The 20,291-nt window shown below is 41.1% G+C and overlaps 1 protein-coding gene across 1 annotated transcript in view; it reads right to left on the minus strand.

Moving 5' to 3' along the window:
* The window catches only part of LOC134226174 (acetylcholine receptor subunit alpha-like 1), a 265,216-nt gene extending 250,353 nt beyond the window's left edge, over positions 1–14,863 (minus strand). Inside the window, exon 1 of the mRNA XM_062706772.1 lies at positions 14,630–14,863. The gene's annotated coding sequence lies outside the window, so the exon portion shown is untranslated. The remainder of the gene's footprint in view (positions 1–14,629) is intronic.
* Between the last annotated feature and the right edge of the window lie 5,428 nt (positions 14,864–20,291).

The following is a 20,291-nucleotide window of genomic DNA, read 5'->3' on the forward strand; positions in this document are numbered from 1 at the left end:
ATTATCTCCACTTTTGTGGAACCTCGTTGCAGATACGCTATTGAGATTACTCAATAATGGCGGTTTTCCTACCTATGGATTTGCTGACGACTATCTAATATTGATAGTCGGTTTTTGTATTACTACTTTATTCGACCTGATGCAAAACGCTCTTCAGGCAGTCGAAAGTTGGTGTCGCCAATATGGCCTTTCGGTTAATCCGAATAAAACATCTATTGTTCTTTTCACGGAAAAACGTAACCGTAACGGTATTCGCCCATTACATCTTTTTGACTCTGAAATCAATGTAACGGATCAGGTAAAGTATGTGGGACTAATTCTTGATTCCAAGCTCTCCTGGACTCCTAACATTGAGTTCAGAGTCAAAAAGGCGGCTTGGCTTTCGGCCAATGCCGACGAACTTTTGGTAAAACTTGGGGTCTTAAACCTAAATATATCAAATGGATTTACACAACAGTTGTACGACCAATTTTGGCTTATGGATGTCTTGTGTGGTGGCAAAAGGGTGAAGTGAGGACAATTCAGTCTAAATTAGGCCATCTTCAAAGGATGTGCCTAATGGCAATGACTGGTGCGTTCTCTTCGACTCCTACGGCTGCTCTCGAGGTTCTTCTCGACGTTGTCCCACTACACAAACAAGAAGCACTTTCTTGTACTTACCGATTATGGGTTCTCGGTTTCTTGGAAGAGAATCCTGTAAACCGCAGTTCTACACACACTTCGTTGTTACAACTCATGGTTGATTGGGACAGAACAGTCCTGGCTCCAAGTGATCTCACACTCGCTAGTAGTTTTCCTTATAGGACATTTTCAACACAATTCCCCTCGCGGGATGAGTGGACATCTGGCTATTTGGAGAGAAGTATGTCGGACAGCATTGTTTGTTATACTGACGGCTCCCTCTTCGAAGGTAGAGCGGGTGCAGGTGTCTACTCGCGTGAGCTAAGATTGGAACAGTCACACTCACTGGGTAGACACTGCACTGTCTTTCAAGCGGAAATATTTGCCATTATGTGTGGAGTGCAATCTGCACTTCAGAAACACATAATGGGCAAAGTAATATACTTCTGTTCAGATAGTCAAGCAGCTATCAAAGCCCTCGCTTCGGCCAACTCAAGGTCGAAGTTAGTAATCGAATGTCGAACTCAAATAGAGGAACTGAATTCAGTTAATATATTGCACCTTATATGGGTACCTGGCCATTCGTCCATAGCTGGAAACGAATTGGCTGATGAGTTAGCTCGCACTGGAGCATCACAAGACTTTTTTGGTCCTGAGCCAGCTATTCCAATATCTAAGTGTTGGGTGAAGCGTTTGATTAGCTCTTGGGCTTCCACTCAGCACAAACGGTATTGGAGTAGTTTGGATTCATGTCGACAAACAAAATTGTATATCCGAGAGCCATCTCCGGTAGTAGCTAACTATTTAGCTAATCTGTCTAAACAGAATTGCAGTGTCTTAGTCAAGGTCTTGACAGGTCACTGCCGACTCAACTATCACATGGCAAATATTCAACGTGTTGAATCCTTTGTCTGTGATGGTTGTGAATCCGATTATGGAACTTCTTATCATCTGATATGTAACTGCCCAGTTTATGCGCAACTGCGTTTCCAAATATTTGGTAAACAAAACACTTACTAAGTGAAATTGACTACAGAAACCTGAACCTTCAAAGCATTCTGTTGTTCATAACCCGTTGTGGTAAGGAGCTATGAGCTTTTGTACGTGTTGTATACGTTGTATGTCCTCTTCAAGGGTACCTTTCCTCAACTTCCCATTTTTCTCCCATCCATATTCCTTTCCTTTTTGTTCACTTCCTTTTCCGTCAGGTGCGTGATGAGAAAGGCTGTGAAGGCGATGGCATAAATCTCCCGAATTGAGGTGAACGTGCCCCTGGAGCCGACGTTCTGATACCTGATACCTGATGGGTGTACACCGTGAACTCGTTAGTTCACGAATTCATGAGCGCTTTTTCTTTGCGTGTATATATCTAAAAAGAGCAGCGTTCAAAAGCATGTTCGAGAGTGTCTTATTGGAGATTATAAGCTAAATATCATTCGATTGTATTAGACGTTCTAGGTCCTCCAAGATGTGTTGTTCAATTATAAAGATATCAGAGTACAGTATTTTCCAAGTTAGTTCTTGTTCTAAAATATTTGAACAACGGCTGCTTTTTTTTAAGTAGAATCGCAAACAGCAATTCCGATTTCGTAAATAAATCTTTCTAAATCAAACTTCTGTCCTGTATATACCTTCTTAAGAAGTATGAGGTAATGGTGGATGTGAATTCTTGTGAACAAAAATAATGCGCTTTCTCGGAATAAGGCAATAGTGAATCTATTTCTTTAAAAAAAAAATCGTCTGTTGGGAACAATGCAATGGTAAATGTGTCCCTTCTTTAGAAGTTGGTGTTTCCCCTGATGATTGTGCGAAAATTTCTCGAAAACCAATTCCCCAAATGTAACAACTCCCCGAATGTAACATTTCCCCGAATGAAACAATTCCCCGAGAATAAAGTATCTCCTGAAAACACATTTTTGCAATCGACTGAATGCGTCTGAAGATAGCAGTGTTCAAAGATACGTTGAAGAGTGTCTTATTGGAGGCTATCTGCTCAGAATCAGCTGATAGTGATTAATTATTTTTAGAGCGTCTTAGGGGAAATGCTACAAGGTTAAAAGACTATTATTCTTCCATTTACTTCCACTATTAACTAAAGTTAATAGTGGAAGTAAATGGAAGAATAACAGCTGATAGTATTAGATGTTCTTGACCCTCCAAGATTTGTAGTTGAATTATAAGAGTATCAGGGTACAGTGTTTTCCAAAGTAGTTTTTGATCTAAAATAGGCTGCTTTAAAAAAAAGTAGAATCCCAAACAGCAATTTCGATTGAAAGCGTTTTGGTAAATATTTGTCTATCTGCCTATTTGTAAATATCTGTCATGTAGGGGAAATGACGGCTTTGGCCGGTTTTGTTCTATTATTATCAGCGGGGCTTTTGTTGACCAAATTTAATGAAATTTGGTCACAATATTCTTTGATATGCAAAGAATGTTTAAGCCAAATTTGAGCATAATTAGTTATAAAAAAAACCCCCTGACAATAATTAGTTATAAAAAAAAACCCAGAACAAAACCTGCCAAAGCCGTCATTCCCCCTATCTACCTTCCTAAGAAATATAAGGCAATGGTGGATATGAATTCTTTTTATCAAAAATATCGAATCAAGTACGAGACACTGAAAACGATCACACAGTTCAATATGGTGAAAAGAAGGTGAGGTGATCACTTTGTGTATTACACAGCCATTTGCTTGTAGTAGTGCGTCTGTTTAGTCGCGTCAGTCGCGTCTTAGCAACCTTTTCACTGCATGGCGACGGCTGACGTCACAGAGGTTGTTGTAAAATTACAGCAAAGTGGATGGACGGTGATGGAAAACGTATGCCTCGCAGAAAATAGCAAAAGTGCATACCTAATTAAGAAGATTGAACTACAAATCAGTTATAGCTTGTGAATACAAATAATAATTGTCTGACTCTGCTTTCATTTTGTTCCCAAAAATATTGACTTGGTGGCTCGCAAAGAATCTATCAAAATAGGTTTTCTCTAACATGGTTAATAAAATGTTCATGAGAGAATGGAACGATGGAACGGTGTGACGTCAATGCCCTCTCCTCAAACTATGTTTATGTTTATAGCTTACTAATACTAACAAGCTTGGACTTCCTCCACGCCTTTCTTTTACCATATTGCACACAGTTGTGGTCGAAATACGTATCTGCAAAGATATCGAAATAATTGGTGGAATTAAATGGAGATTACTTAACTCGGCCCTCCTTAGCCGTTCGGTAAAACGCGCGGCTACAAAGCAAGACGATGTTGATAGTGGCTGGGCTCGATTCCCGGTGCCGGTCTAGGCAACTTTCGGATTGGAAATTGTCTCGACTTCCCTGGGCATAGAAGCATCATCGTGTTAGCCTCATGATATACGAATGCAAAAATGGTAACCTGGCTTAGAAACCTCGCAGTTAATAACTGTGGAAGTGCTCAATGAACACTAAGCTGCGAGGTGGCTCTGTCCCAGTGTGGGGATGTAATGCCAATAAAAAGAAGAAATTAACTCGTCTTAGACGGTTGAATACATTCCACTAAATAGAGCTTAAAATATTTTTTCTAAAAATATCGAGTTTGCTCGGTACGAGGCAATGGTGAAAGTGTCTTTCTTCAAAAATAATACATCTGCCCGGAATAACACAACGGTAAACATGTCCTATAATATGGATCTGTCTGGAATAAGATAATTGTGGATGTGGTCCACTCTTTAATACCCTGTTATCCATAAGGACGTTATGCATAAGTACGTACGCAAAAGTACACAGCAAATAGTTTTGAAAATTCAAAGACGTGTAAAATTGCAGCTAACCCTTCCAAACGAATGAACATTCAATATTCTATTAATTTTTATTGAACTTTACAAGCAAGAGCAGTTTAAATTTATTTCGATTTAAGAGAACAGTGAGATCGATTGAATGTTACGTTTATTTGCATGTTCCAAATATGTGCATGAAAATACATTTAAAATCACAACATATTTTTATCTGTGTAGTACGCTGCTGCTAAGTACTTTGCAAATAGATACACAAATAAAAATATGTTGTGATTTTAAATGTATTTTCATGCACATATTTGGGGCAAATAAACGTAACATTCAATCGATATTACTATTCTTTTAAATCGAAATAAATTTAAACGTGCTTGCTTTTAATATTCAATCAAATTTAATTGAATTTCGAATGTTAATCCGTTTGATAGGATAAGCTGCAATTTTACACGTTGTTGAATTTTCAAAAATATTTGCTGTGTAGAGCACGGAATTACGACGGAATGACCCTGCTATTGAAATTTCTTGAGCAGTACGAAGCTAACAAGTAGAGAGAATTTCGTAACGCTAATAACGTATACTGGGAAAAGTAAATGAAGCTGTCACTTTTTCTTGCGGACAAATATTCCGTACGGAAAAGTTAAATTTCTCCCATACTGAATCAGCTGTCAAATTTATTTTGGTCATTGTCTCATTCTTCCTCTTTATTCCAGACAAACGAGTTCAATTAAAGAAGGAACCTTATATCGGGAAAATGTGTTGATTTGAAAAAGGCATTATCACTTTATTTGCCCTAATACCGGGTGATGCTATCATCTAAAGAAGAGATTATCTTTTACCTTCGTCTTATACCGAGTAGATGCGTTAATTTTTTAAAGGCATTATTTCCTCCGTTTGCTCTAAACCGGGCAGATGCGTTTATCAATCCGAGCAAACGTATTCATTTGAAGAAAGCATTATCTCCTCACTTCCTCTTTTACTGGCCAGATCAGTTCATTCAATCAACGCATTGCCTTCTTCCATCGCTTCGTTTTCTTCTTCTTCTTCATTGGCTCCACATTCCATCTGGAACCTGTGCAGTTTTCAACTTGGCAACATTGTGCTCAAGGAGCCGAAATTATTTCCCACGCGAATTTCCCAGAACCGAGGATCAAACTCGCAATCTCCGGATTGGCAATCCTACGCCTTTGCCCGCGTGGCTAACTGGATACCCATCGCTTTGGACCGCACTCAAAGAAAAGAGAGAAGCATTCGGGAAAATGTTACATTCGGGGAAATGTTACATTGGGGGAAATGTTACAATCGGGGAATTGTTTTTCGAGAAAATCGCATTCGATGAATTGTCGTACATTCACTTTTTAACCAATATTTATATTGAATACATAATATTTAAATAAAAAAAACACTTTAATAAAGACTAACACTAAAAGTAAGTTTAATAAAGATAAAAAAACTGTGTAATATTTCACCGAAAAACATTTCACCAAATTGATTTTCGTGGAATAACATTCGGCGATATGTAACTTTCGCGGTATGACATTTGATGGATTATACCTATTCAGAATGACCTTTGGCGCAATGCCGTTTTTCAGAATGTTCTGTTGAACGAAAAAAAAATCAGATAAGTGTGGTGTAGTATAACAGCAGTTTTGAAACATATAATAACTCCATATCAATCCTTTATTATAACTGGAAAGCGCGCTCTTTTAGTGAACGAATAATCTTCTCTTCTTGCCTTATTGCAAACAGACATTTTTTCTCTCGAGACGCCTTAAGGTATCCCCAAACACACGACACGCGACAATCGCGACAAGATTCTATCGTTTGGGGACAGCGATTCTGTCACCGTTGGTATGGACGCGTGGGGGCAGCAGGGACTATGTCCAAGGGCTTGACGATCCCTCCCCAGGCCATCTGCGAGTTGTGGGGCTTGCCTAGGATGTGGTGGGGTTTGACAGTGGGCCCTGTTAAACCTCTATAAAAAGCTGCATGTATTCGCAAGTAGGCCCCATCAAAGCGACCGTGTGCCGCTCAAAGCACACAAGCCCAAGTCCTGGTGTTAGGTGGGACGCTAAACAACCCTGACACGACGGCCCTCCGACGAGACAGGAGGTTTGCGCAGGCCCAATAAGCCGCCTAGAAAACCAATCATTACGAACAATATAAGAGATATTGCGACTCGATATAATCGGCAAAGACCTAGGCGACGAATACAGGATCACGATTGGAAGCTTGGAACATGGAATTGCAAGTCGCTAGGTTTCGCAGGTTGCGACAGGATGATCTACAATGAATTACATCCCCGCAACTTCGACGTCGTGGCACTGCAGGAGATTTGCTGGACAGGACAGAAAGTGTGGAAAAGCGGGCATCGAGCGGCTACCTTCTACCAAAGCTGTGGCACCACCAACGAGCTGGGAACCGGTTTCATAGTGCTGGGTAAGATGCGCCAACGCGTGATTGAGTGGCAGCCAATCAACGCAAGGATGTGCAAGCTGAGGATTAAAGGCCGTTTCTTCAACTATAGCATCATCAACGTGCACTGCCCACAAGAAGGGAGACCCGACGACGAGAAAGAAGCGTTCTACGCACAGCTGGAGCAGACATACGATGGATGCCCACTGCAGGACGTCAAAATCGTCATCGGTGACATGCACGCACAGGTAGGAAGGGAGGAAATGTATAGACCGGTCATCGGACTGGATAGTCCGAACACCGTATCGAATGACAACGGCCAACGATGCATAAACTTCGCAGCCTCCCGCGGAATGGAAGTCCGAAGCACCTTCTTTCCCCGCAAAAATATCCACAAGGCCACATGGAGATCACCTAACCACCCAGACAACCACACATCGCATAAGAATGCACGATCAAAATCGTTTACCGATCCAAGTTTCATCAGATTCGCATTGTTGTGCAAAGCTCATCAGTTTATTTATAAATTTTCCCGCACAGTAGGCTATTTTACGAGTTTATTCCAGCTTCATTTGTTGACATCGCATATTCTCGCAATCAAACTCACATGAAATCGGATTATCTGTCAAACAGAGTTTGTTATCACAAACTACATCGCAATGCATAACGAACAAACTCGCATAAAAATCGTGCACATCGCATACACTTCCGTGCAACGTCGGATAAGAAATACACTTATATCGCCTCCACTTTTGTACGTAAAAAGTGTTTTCGCGACTGGTAAGCGATGAAATTTGTGCGCATAGGCATCGCATAACAGAAAAACAATTCTATTATGCATGCATTCTGGTTGTCTGGGCAAGAAACGGAAAACCAAATCGACCACGTTCTCGACGGTAAATTCTTCTCCGACATCACGAACGTCCGCACTTACCGCAGTGCGAATATTGAATCCGACCACTACCTCGTTGCAGTATGCCTGCGCTCAAAACTCTCAACGGTGTACAACACGCGTCGAAGTCGGACGCCGCGGCTTAACATTGGGCGGCTACAAGACGCTAGACTAGCCCAAGAATACGGGCAGCAGCTGGAAGTGGCACTCCCAACGGAAGAGCAGCTAGGCGCAGCGTTTCTTGAAGATGGCTGGAGAGATATTCGATCCGCCATTGGTAGTATCGCAACCGCTGCACTTGGCACGGTGCCCCCGGATCAGAGAAACGACTGGTATGATGGCGAATGTGAGCAGTTAGTGGAAGAGAAGAATGTAGCATGGGCAAGATTGCTGCAACACCGCACGAGGGCGAACGAAGCACGATATAAACAGGCGCGGAACAGACAAAACTCGATTTTCCGGAGGAAAAAGCGCCAGCAGGAAGATCGAGACCGTGAAGAGACGGAGCAACTGTACCGCGCTAATAACACACGAAAGTTCTATGAGAAGTTGAACCGTTCACGTAAGGTCCACGTGCCACAGCCTGATATGTGTAAGGACATAAACGGGAATCTTCTTACGAACGAGCGTGAGGTGATCCAAAGGTGGCGGCAGCACTACGAAGAACACCTGAATGGCGATGTGGCAGACGAAGATGGCGGTATGGTGATGGACCTGGGAGAACGCGCGCAGGACATAATCTTACCGGCTCCGAATCTCCAGGAATTCCAGGAGGAGATTGGCCGACTGAAGAACAACAAAGCCCCTGGGGTTGACCAACTACCAGGAGAGCTATTTAAACACGGTGGTGAGGCAATGGCTAGAGCGCTGCACTGGGTCATTACCAAGATTTGGGAGGAGGAAGTTTTGCCGCAGGAGTGGATGGAAGGTGTCGTGTGTCCCATCTATAAAAAGGGGGACAAGCTGGATTATAGCAACTAACGCGCAATCACCTTGCTGAACGCCGCCTACAAGGTACTCTCCCAAATTTTATGCCGTCGACTAGCACCAACTGCAAGGGAGTTCGTGGAGCAGTACCAGGCGGGTTTTATGGGTGAACGCTCCACCACGGACCAGGTGTTTGCCATTCGCCAAGTACTGCAGAAATACCGCGAATACAATGTGCCAACACATCATCTATTCATCGACTTCAAAGCCGCATATGATACAATCGATCGGGACCAGCTATGGCAGCTAATGCACGAACACGGTTTTCCGGATAAACTGACACGGTTATTCAAAGCGACGATGGATCGGGTGATGTGCGTGGTTCGAGTTTCAGGGGCATTCTCGAGTCCCTTCGAAACCCGCAGAGGGTTACGGCAAGGTGATGGTCTTTCGTGTCTGCTATTCAACATCGCTTTGGAAGGGGTAATACGAAGAGCAGGGATTAACACGAGTGGTACAATTTTCAATAAGTCCGTCCAGCTATTTGGCTTCGCCGACGACATAGATATTATGGCACATAACTTTGAGAAGATGGAGGAAGCCTACATCAGACTGAAGAGGGAAGCTAAGCGGATCGGACTAGTCATCAACACGTCGAAGACAAAGTACATGATAGGAAGAGGTTCAAGAGAAGACAATGTAAGCCACCCACCGCGAGTTTGCATCGGTGGTGACGAAATCGAGGTGGTAGAAGAATTTGTGTACTTGGGCTCACTGGTGACTGCCGAAAATGACGCCAGCAGAGAAATTCGGAGACGCATAGTGGCTGGAAATCGTACGTACTTTGGACTCCGCAAGACGCTCCGATCGAATAGAGTCCGTACCAAACTGACAATCTACAAAACGCTCATTAGGTAGTCCTATACGGACACGAGGCCTGGACGATGCTCGTGGAGGACCAACGCGCACTTGGAGTTTTCGAAAGGAAAGTGCTGCGTACTATCTATGGTGGAGTGCAGATGGCGGACGGTACGTGGAGGAGGCGAATGAACCACGAGTTGCATCAGCTGGTGGGAGAACCATCCATCGTTCACACCGCGAAAATCGGACGACTGCGGTGGGCCGGGCACGTAGCCTGAATGTCGGACAGTAACCCGGTAAAAATGATTCTCGACAACGATCCGATGGGCACAAGAAGGCGAGGTGCGCAGCGGGCAAGGTGGATTGATCAGGTGGAAGATGACTTGCGGACCCTCCGTAGACTGCGTGGTTGGCGACGTGTAGCCATGGACCGAGCCGAATGGAGAAGACTCTTATATACCACATAGGCCACTTCGGCCTTAGTCTGAATAAATCTCGGGTACTTATTCAAAAGGACGTATGTGATTTTGTAAACAAAGATTGAGACGTCGATTTATCCAATCTGATGGGACTCCCACGCAAACCAACACCACCAACAGGTAGCCGAAGGCTTCCCCTACCTGTCTGTGGCGATGATTTGCGTGGGAGGGCTCTCAGATCGGACAAATCGACGTTTGAATCTTTGTTTACAAAATCACATACGTCCTTTTGAATAAGTACCCGAGAAATAATAATAATAATGGTATGAACGCGTAAATGGAACATTGCCTGCAGCAACCCAACGATAGAATCGCTTAGGTCTGGGGGAGCCTTTATACCGGATAAACGAATTTATTTAAAAGGCATTATCTCCTTCATTCGCTGTTAAACGTTAAACGAGAATTTTCCGTGAAAACTCCGGAGCATCTTTTGAAAATTCTAGAGATTTTCCCGTAGAAACTTAAAGTTTCTCACGCATATTCCGCAGAATTTTTTGTACATTTTGAAAACTATTAAACAGAAATTCCGAAAAACTTTCCGTGGATTTTTTGAACATTCTCCCGTAGAAACTTGGATCAATTTCTCGTAGAAATTCTGAAGATTTTTTCACTAGTTATTTTACTTACGAGCTTCCCATTGAAAAAACCAAAGAATTCTCGAAACTTCAAAGCAGTTCACGTGAAAAATTCGAAAATAATTTCCAAATGAATATTAGCTTAGCTTTGACTAACTACACATATCTATTGTTGCTACTCCGTGATTGACCAGAAACAGTGAAATTGCACGAAGAATCAACCGAATGATTTACTGGGATTGTTCAAGCATTCTTAGTGTGCAAGTTTCAGTGACTCAAATGTTCAAATGACCAATAACGGCGCCGGCCACGTCCTTGTAGTCAATTAGGAAGAGGGAAGGAATATTAGTAGGTGGTTTTTGCTATTTGAAGACCGTGTTTACCGCTGCGACTCCACAAAAACCACAGGAAGGATTATCGGTTAGTTGGTAGGCATCGTTGGATCTGTATTAACTCTGATAAGCGATACGACCGTGCCATTCTTTATATACAATGATTTTAACGAAGGAGTCGTACACTAATTACGTAAGTACTAACTCCCACCATCAGCCATTTTCTTACGCTCCATATAAATAAAAATTGATTTGTATGGGAAAAATCTTACATGGGGGGAGGGGAGTTGAAAAACCCAGAAAAAATGCTTACGTAATTAGTATGCAGCCCCTAACCATGATTCGGTCGCAGAAAGCAGAACAAACTATTCTCAATTCAGTTGAAAACCGGAGTTGGGGGAATATTTTCATATCGCGAAGCGCGATTCAGCGCACCACTTCCGTAGTTAGGTTTAACGTACGGATTGTGAGAAAAATCCAACTTCGCTAGCACCCAATTTCGGGTTTCAACTGGATTGAGTATAACTACTTGCACACCGAGCCGGAACACGATCAAATGCATATCGCATATCGACCGCACAAAGTACAACGATACTAGATCGTTCGACGTGTCAATGAACCCAGCATGCCCGATGGCATGTACAAACTGTGAAGGACCGTGTTTTGGACGACCGAACCGACGTGCAGTATTCTGTACTTACTTGCTCGATAATTTCTGCAAACTATGAAAGATTGCACTTGTTTCGACTGGAGCAAAGCGCAATACAAGTGCATGATCTACCGAATATAAAAAAAAAAATTTCTTCCGCCCGCGATGAACAACACACGCATTGTACTCACTTTCCCGATGGCTCCGAAAATAATTTCCAATAATTTGGAAAAACTTTATTGAGAATTTTATTGAAAATTTCCCTAGAAATTCTAAAGATCCTCCCGTGAAATGTCTTGAAAATATTTGAATCATTTGTTTGAGAAACTGCATAAGTCCATTTTACACAATTTCGAGAAAACAACAAAAAACTGTTTTTAAACAAATTGGCACCGAATCTTTCGATTTCTTCGATACAGATCAATAGTATTAGGCAAAACTCAACATCCTGGGGCACTTCTGGTGCAAAAACTGTAAGCAGTACTCCACAATTGCTCTTCAAAGTGCGTGGACATATGTAGTTTCTCAAACAAACGAAAAAAATGTCATACATTCCTGAACAAAATTTTTTTTTCGTATTTTTTGCCAGAATACGTATTTTCGGACGAGGATTCAGAATATAAAAAAATCTCATTTTGACCAAAAATGTTACATATGCAGTTTCTCAAACAAACGGTTCATTTAAAAAAAATGCAGAAAAAAACTTTTGTAAATTTATGTAATAAAAACTTGCCACGCCGATTCACGCCACCACCGCCGCTGGTTAAAATGGCTTTCGGTGTGACGCCGAAAACGCCGCCGCCGGCTAAAATTCTGACAAACGCCGCCGCCGACAATTTTTGGACCGGCGCACACCTCTACCCACGACCTTCTGCTTTTAAGGCAGAAGCTGGCTTTTACACATATATAAAGTTTAAAAAAGGAGGTTGGTTTCTTTACTATACGTACTAATACAGAAGCACACATTCTCAAATTTATTAGAAATAACAAATATCACTTCGGAGTGCTATATAATTTCATATTATAGGGGAACTGTTCCGATCTCCATCTCACTGAACATATATTCAACTCATCGCGAAACAAAGAAATACGGCACCAATTTCGCCACTTCTTTTTGTCAACAGGAGCTCACTGCTGAAAACAATTACAAAAATAAGAAATAAATCAGGTACCTTTTCATTGCTTTGTTTCTGATGGGATGAATATTGGAGCCATGGGATGAAATCCAGGAGCAGTTCCCCTATATTATCCAATAAATGAAGATAATATTCCTCGAGCAGATGAAATTGCAACTCCTGCATTCAATACAAAACCACCGAATCTGAATATTTTATATTTGCTTGTATTGGTCGATTGGAATCGCATTTGGTAGAAAACTCTTAAATATATTTAAGCCACTCGTATACTGTCATAGGCACTACATTATGTTAGTAATATTCACAAGAAAAGTCAACCAATGTTATTCAACTTATAATTTTGGTTTCGCTCCACTTATTCACGCCTGCTGTAGAATACAAATGAGCTTTCTGTCACATAGCTTTACCAAAAAGCACGACAAATAAGAATTAGGCTAGGTGTACCAGTTATGGCTATAGCACCAGTTGTCGCACTAGTGCTTTATATGCCAAATGGCCAATCAAATCACCGCAAACCAAGTTCATATCGATAAAGCATATTCATATGATACGATAACACCTTTGATTTCTTCCAAAACAAGCAAAGCATAATTGTAAAAATTGATTTTGCTTAATTTTTGACGTCCTTTGCACCAGTTGTCGCACTAGTGGTCCCTATTTGGCCAGTCCCATAAAAAAACAATGGGATTTGCCAAATAAGGAACCAAAATTAAGAATAGTGCCACAACTGGTGCATGCGTTCCTATTATGGATTAATCAATTTTGAGGATAATAACAAATTTTATTGTGGTTCTCACAGCTGTTCTAAGGAACAGGAAGTAAAACCTTTCGCTTGATATATAAAGTGCACCCACATGCCTTTTACTTATTTTTAAAAAAATAGTTGTTCTTACGTATGGCGACAATTGGTACACCTACCCTAGTGTGATGTATGCTTCAGCAACTTTAGTGGCGATAAGAGGCGCGGCTACAAATCAAGAATGCTGAATGTAGCTACGATTCGACTCCCGGTCCTGTCTAGATAATGTTCGAGTTGCAATTTCTGTACTTCCCGGGTAAAGAATATCATCACGTTAGCACACGGACGAAAAATATTAACTTGGCATAAAAAGTGGAATAATGTACACTTTAAAGCGACAATGTCCCAATATAATACCAACGAAGATGAATAAAATATTTCAGCCGCGCTGGTTCTTAGTTTACGGAGAACACACCATTTTGTACAATGCTTTTTTCAACAATATTTAATAGAACTTGCTTTTCCGTAAAATTATCTGTACGTTTTCCAAATACGTTGATCTAAAAATAGTCGTGTACGGAAACTTCCTCATACAAGTATTCGAGTAATTTATGAATATAAGACATTGCTTGTGAAGTAAACAAAAAAGGTACTCTACCATTGGAGTTTTCACAGTAAAAAACGCATACTTCATCTTACTTGGTCTTGTTGCCACTCGGTCTCTATTTACAAAGTTGAGACATGATGGCAAAGGCATAAGAGCTGGAGTTGGAAAATCTTGCCTGCCTCCCATCCCACCCGAAACACTGTTTTTTTTTCGTACACTGGCAATCTGATTCAAGAAAACGCCTTAACCTGCTGTTGGTCAGGAAAATAACACGAAGATATTTCTTTATTCCATCTCCGCTGCCTCTGCCCGTGTATCGAGCTCTTCCACCTTTCCTGCATTGTGGTGTTGTGAAAAGATTTTCATCTGGTCTTTCTCTAAGGGTCACGGCAAAAGTCAACCAGCGCTATATCATCCTCCTCAGAAACGCTACAGGTAATGAACGAATGATTAATGTGGTTGCGATGTTTGAGAGCTGTTTGACTGACAGGTTCTAGCGCCTCAACGGATTTCCTTTTCTGGGGCAACAATATTCTCGGATAGAAATGATTGAAGCAAGTAATACAACTTCACATCCAATATAACACACATTAGATTTTTATACTTTTATCCTCTTGATGGCACAATAACACTTACGGATGTTTTTCATTGCATTCAACCTATTTATTATTCATTGATCAGCTTCTGCTTCATTCACTTTTTAATTTGCACTGCCAGTGAACATCAATTCCCGCGATAGGCTCAATACAGCAGGTATCCTTCACTATTGAATGATTTTAATATACACTCAATTCCATATCTGTTGGATTTATTCACTCTTTCATCTTCAGACATCCAGAAAAACGATTTTCCTCCAACACTGCCCTTCAGATTAATTCGATTCACTTCTCAATTCGTGGTTCAGCCATTCAACCATACGAAAATGAGTTTTCACACGCCTCTAGCTGGTAAAACAATTTTTCCTTAATTTTGCCATCGCATTTGGACTGGCTGGAGTTTTTTTGTGGGTTAGGTGGAAAAGCGTTCGTCAGCAGCACTGCCTCGGCATCGCCACCATACACATCGAGCACGGGGCTCACACCAGAGACACACGCACAGTTTTTCCTTGTTCTGCCTTGTTCGCGAGTTCACCAATTTCGACAAGGAAGGTCCCGGGCTGCAACGGTTCCACTTTAGGCATTCCAAGCTGTTAGCACTCCAACGTTCGGAATGAATTACCTTATCGAGCTAGGTTAATTATAATAATTTTTAACAAAAATTATCTAATATGACAACAAATCGCAATCGTAACAAACAGTCGAGCGATTTCATCAATCCGCGGGCTCAAAGGCAACTGGAGATGGCTGAGAAAAGATCAGTAGCCGCGCAACTGCGCAGGTCTGCAGCATATCATCGCGCAGCCATGGACTTGGACAACACCAAAGAGCGTCGCCTGCTCTCCCGCTCATGGAATCGCCTTGCTAACACAGTAAAGGGAGTGTCCCTCCATGGAACGACCATGTGAGACGAGACCCCCTACCCCAATCATCGCAAAATCGTAAATGAAATCTCTATAAACCAATTAATACTTTGCATTGCCTACCAAGCTGCACCAAAGCTCAAAAGCTCTGAATGGTGAAACTAATCATGGAATCGCAAGAATATTCAAAATCATTATCACTGCATCAATATTCGAAGCGTCGTTCCATGCTTTTTGCGGGGTCCAGCAGTTACAGCATCCTCGCAAAGAAGAGAAGATACTCATTGCATATCTATTGCGCTCCGTCCGAAAATTGCTCTCCCAAGTTATCCTGCCGCCGATGGGCGAGGGAAAAAGGGCGAAACTGCTTGCATTTGCTCCATTATCCTCAGCTTACTCCACCAAGCTGCAGCTGTAGCAAAGAGTACGCGGCGACAACGTTGTGTGCGTAGATTTCCACTTTCGGCTGAGGTCCATACGTTTGGGGTGGTGTTTGCTGCCTCGCCTATATCTCACCAGGCAGCCATCCAGCAAGAAAGTAAGCAGCAAATAAAAGAAAAACAGTCAGCCAGCCTGTCTGCTGTAGCCAGTGCCGCGGCACCGAGACCGCTTTGTGTTGAGGCTGTGACGATCAATTCTCCGTTGGTTCGTTTGCCCACTTTACGTATTAGTCACTGTGCTGCAAGTTTTCCGGCGCATAGCGAAAAAATAGTTAACAAAAAAGTCAAAAAATGTTTTTTTGTTTTATTTGTCTATTTTTTTAGCGAGTTTAAAATTTTATATACGTTTTACAGATAATCTAAATAGTTATTTTTGAAACGAAATGCACAAAAATAATTTTTATTGCATATTTTTATCGAGAAGTGTGTGAAGTTCTCGATAATAAACAATGAGGACTTGCTTGGCTGTTGATATACAGCAATAAAGCACATGACGATTGGGCAAATCAAGCATCCGAAAGATATTCAATTTACAAAAATAGAGCTTACTGTGGTGGAGAATGGAACTAAGATTCTGATGGCTTTTCCGCAATCGTAACCCTCAAGTGGTCTTGTTGTGTAGAGGTTATCACGTCTATCTAGAGAGTAGGAGGTTGAGGGTTTGAGTCCCTTCCCTTTTTCGCAATTTTCATATCAATTTGTGCATTTCGAAACACAGGGCATACATATAAGCCAAGATATTTAACAAAAAATGATTTTCGTACGGCCGAGTTGCCGAATAATATGCAATTAATTTAAATACTTGTCATTATGGCAAACACTATACTGATAGCTCAACAGTAAGATACACGGTTACAAAGCAATACCATGCTGAAGATGGCTGGGGTTCCCGGTTGGGTTGAGAAAGTTTCCGGGTTGTATATTTCCTTCACTTCTCTAGCTTTTTATGCCTAGGCTCATAAAAGAATCATCGTGTCAGTTTGATGATAATACGAATGCAAAAATGATAGCTAGGATTAGAAACCATGCAGTTGATAACTGTGGAAGTGCTAAAAGAAAATTATGCAGCGAGGGCCAACAAATATAGCAAAGGAATGTCTATCCTCATTGTGTAGTTATTATTTCATTTCATGTATTTTTCTTTATTTTGTTCTAATTTTATACAGTCTTTTAGTTCAGGTGAATTTTACTTAAGTTTCGTAAAATTCTTTCTCAAATCAAAATTCGATTTTTGTCTTTGGAGCAAGCACAATGCAATGTGCCAAAAACTCTTTCAACATATGCAAAATATAAACACCCAACATACAATGAAGGTTTGAGGCCTCCCAAATGAGAGTTAATCCTAAATCTCTTTGGAGAGTCGAATAAGTTCAGTGCCGAATCTGCTTTTTCTCCCACAGCATCCGACGGCGTTGAGTCCGGATTCCGGACAGAAAAGAGCTGTTTGCCTTGTTTGCTTCGTCGTGTAATTTACTCCGTGTGCCAAATCCTTTTTTCTCGAGCAGGCGATGGCCGTGCCCGTCTTCCGTGTGCTACACAACGAAATATAAGCTGAGAGGAATCCACACTGAAGGTTCTTATCTGCGACTTCATCGTCATCGTCGAAGCCGTCGTCTTCTCCAGCGAGAACGACAGCCAAGCGAAAAATCCTATCTATCCATGAATATAGGGCGTGAGACTCTCAAAAAATTCGTGGCACAGTTGTCGTCAGTAAGAGTAAGAAAACCACTGGCAGGAGAGTAAGAGCAGATGAAAAATCGGTCCCTGCTCTGCTCCTAGAACGCACACACTCGGAATCGTCAAGTTGCTTTTTGTGGATGCCTTTTTTCCCGTTTTCCACTTGGATACACCAACAATGCCGACCCACCTCGACTCTATCATCCATCATCGCCTAACATCACCCCTTTGGCCGTTGAAAAGTTGACACCAGTTTTGAAGTGTCTACGACCGACAACCAGAAACGGTTGCTGGAGCGGAGAGCGTCTGTCGGAAAATATCGGGACACAGAAATTTTTCCTTACACTCACCATGCTATTGCTGCTTGACGGTGAGGAGTGGCAGAATGATCCCCGTCAGTAGCGGCATTTTCTCCACACCAAGCAAGGAATGTCAACCGATGGAATGGCAATCTATCCTGGTGCATGAAATAATCCGGTCAAAAAAGGTTGACCAAAAATTCAGTTAATATTTTTTAGTGCCTGCCAGATGCACGGGCGACGTTGTTAATTATAGTTTTTGAATGCAATAAAAATAAAGAACATAAGGATTCCCGACCAGTAGACATGAACAGATTTAAATCAGAATTTGTTAATCTGTTACAGCAATTGAATCAGGGCGTAAAAAAAGGGAGCGTTATTTTTTTTTTTTTTTTTTTATAAGAGCCCGCCGCTAACCCCCACACCAAAAAGCTCTGTTATGAGCCCCCTGGTAGTGGACTCATCAGAAAAATTAAAACAAAACACAAAACATATAATAAGATGGTGTGTGTAAGTTAGCGATGAAAACAAAATATTCAATTTAATAAATTAATAAACAAGGGATTCCCAATGGAAATTTGTTCCTTTGAAGGGATCCCAGATTCGAAAAAACAAAAAAAGTTGGCTAATTTACCTGCTATACATTAACATTAATTTTGTAGAGTGATAATTCATAATTAAATAATGTTATATTATCTGGCTGTTGATACCGTTTAATTTAAAAAGACATTGATTTTGGATTTATAGTGATGTTTCAATCTGGTTTTAAAGAAAACTCGATTGTTGAGAGATTTTAATTGTTCTGGAATTTTATTATACACAGAAGGACCATAGAAGGATATTCGAGATTGCCCTAGTTTAGTTATTGCTCTAGATCTTAGTAAATTATTTGCATGTCTGGTGTTATGTTCATGAGTTCGTGGGGGTAAAACAAGGTTGTGATGCATATCCGAATTATGAATTAAATCATATATAAACAAGCATGATTGTAACTCACATAAACCTCTTAATGGAAGTATGTTGTGCGTGTTGTGTTGTGTTGTGTTTAATGGAAGTATGTGTATTTGGAATTTGGAGCGTAAAAAAAGTTTGCAATCTTTAAGGTATGCAAAGTTTGATATTTAACTTACTTGAGATATGTCTCTAGCAATTTCTGTGAGTAAACAACGGTTTAGGTGAATGAACAACGGTTTATCACTATTGTTTCTCTTTGTGAAATAAAGAATAGAGTGCATCCATGGTATATGTCCTTGGTCATCGAAGAATAGAATACAATGCGTCCATTGTATATAATCATGGTAATCCAAGAAATTTCTAGAGTAACACCGTAAAATAATATGAAAATTAGCCACGCCGGAATTCCTAATTGAACGTAAAATTCGGTAATTGAATAAGTACCAGAACATAATTTCAAGTTTCTGCGATGTGAATCATAAAATCATTGAAAAATTTCAGTATTTCTTAATTTTACATGATTCTATCCGAAACCTTGGAAACCTTGGCAGCAGACTAGCAGGCCCGACGAACTTCGTTTCGCTTAAAATTGATTTATTCTCAGTTTAGTCCTCGAGTTATGCAGTATTTTGTGTTTCATTTGTATGGGAGCCCCCCTTTCCGAAGGAGGGAGGAGTCTCGAACCATCTTAAGAACCTTCCCCGGCCCCAAAAACCTTTGCATACAAATTTTCATGCCGATCGGTTCAGTAGTTTCGGAGTCTATAAGGTTCAGACGGACAGAAATTCATTTTTATGTATATAAAAGAAAAGATAGATATGTATATAGATATGTATATAGATATGTATATAGATTAAAAATATGAACCATGAAATACAGCACGTGTAAATTTAAATCAACCTATAATGTTCACTACTTGAACGGAAATTTACAGGTTTTGTTCGAACTGTGAAGGCTAAGATCTACACGCGTAACCAAAGATTAATCGGTCTGTTTCAAAAGTTGTACATGCCCTGTGTTGTGCATAAAATAGATTGCGATCATGGCATACGCTGATGGTCATTCAAGAAACTTTTGAAGTAGGACCTATAGGTCCACACAAGTAACTGCAGGTCTACCAGCCTGTTTTGAATGTGGGACATGCGCCTTGCGATATTAAGCCGATATTGTTATTCCCCGATTTTGTCTACCCATCGATATTTGTTTAACACATTCTCGTGTTGAGGTTATCTCGTCATAATTTATTCACATTTTGCATTCACAAGCCATGAACTGCTTCGTATTAGCGAAATGGTTTTATTTATTACCAGACTTAGGCCTGTGTGTCCTGAGCAGTACACAAAAGTCTTCTCCATTCAACTCGGTCCATGGCTGCACGTCGCCAATCACGCATTCTGCGAAGGGTCTGCCAATCGTCTTTCACCTGATCGATCCACCTTGCCTGCTGTGCACCTCGCCTTCTTTTTCCC

Source organism: Armigeres subalbatus, chromosome 3 (assembly GCF_024139115.2).
Source record: "Armigeres subalbatus isolate Guangzhou_Male chromosome 3, GZ_Asu_2, whole genome shotgun sequence".
NCBI lineage: Eukaryota > Metazoa > Arthropoda > Insecta > Diptera > Culicidae > Armigeres > Armigeres subalbatus.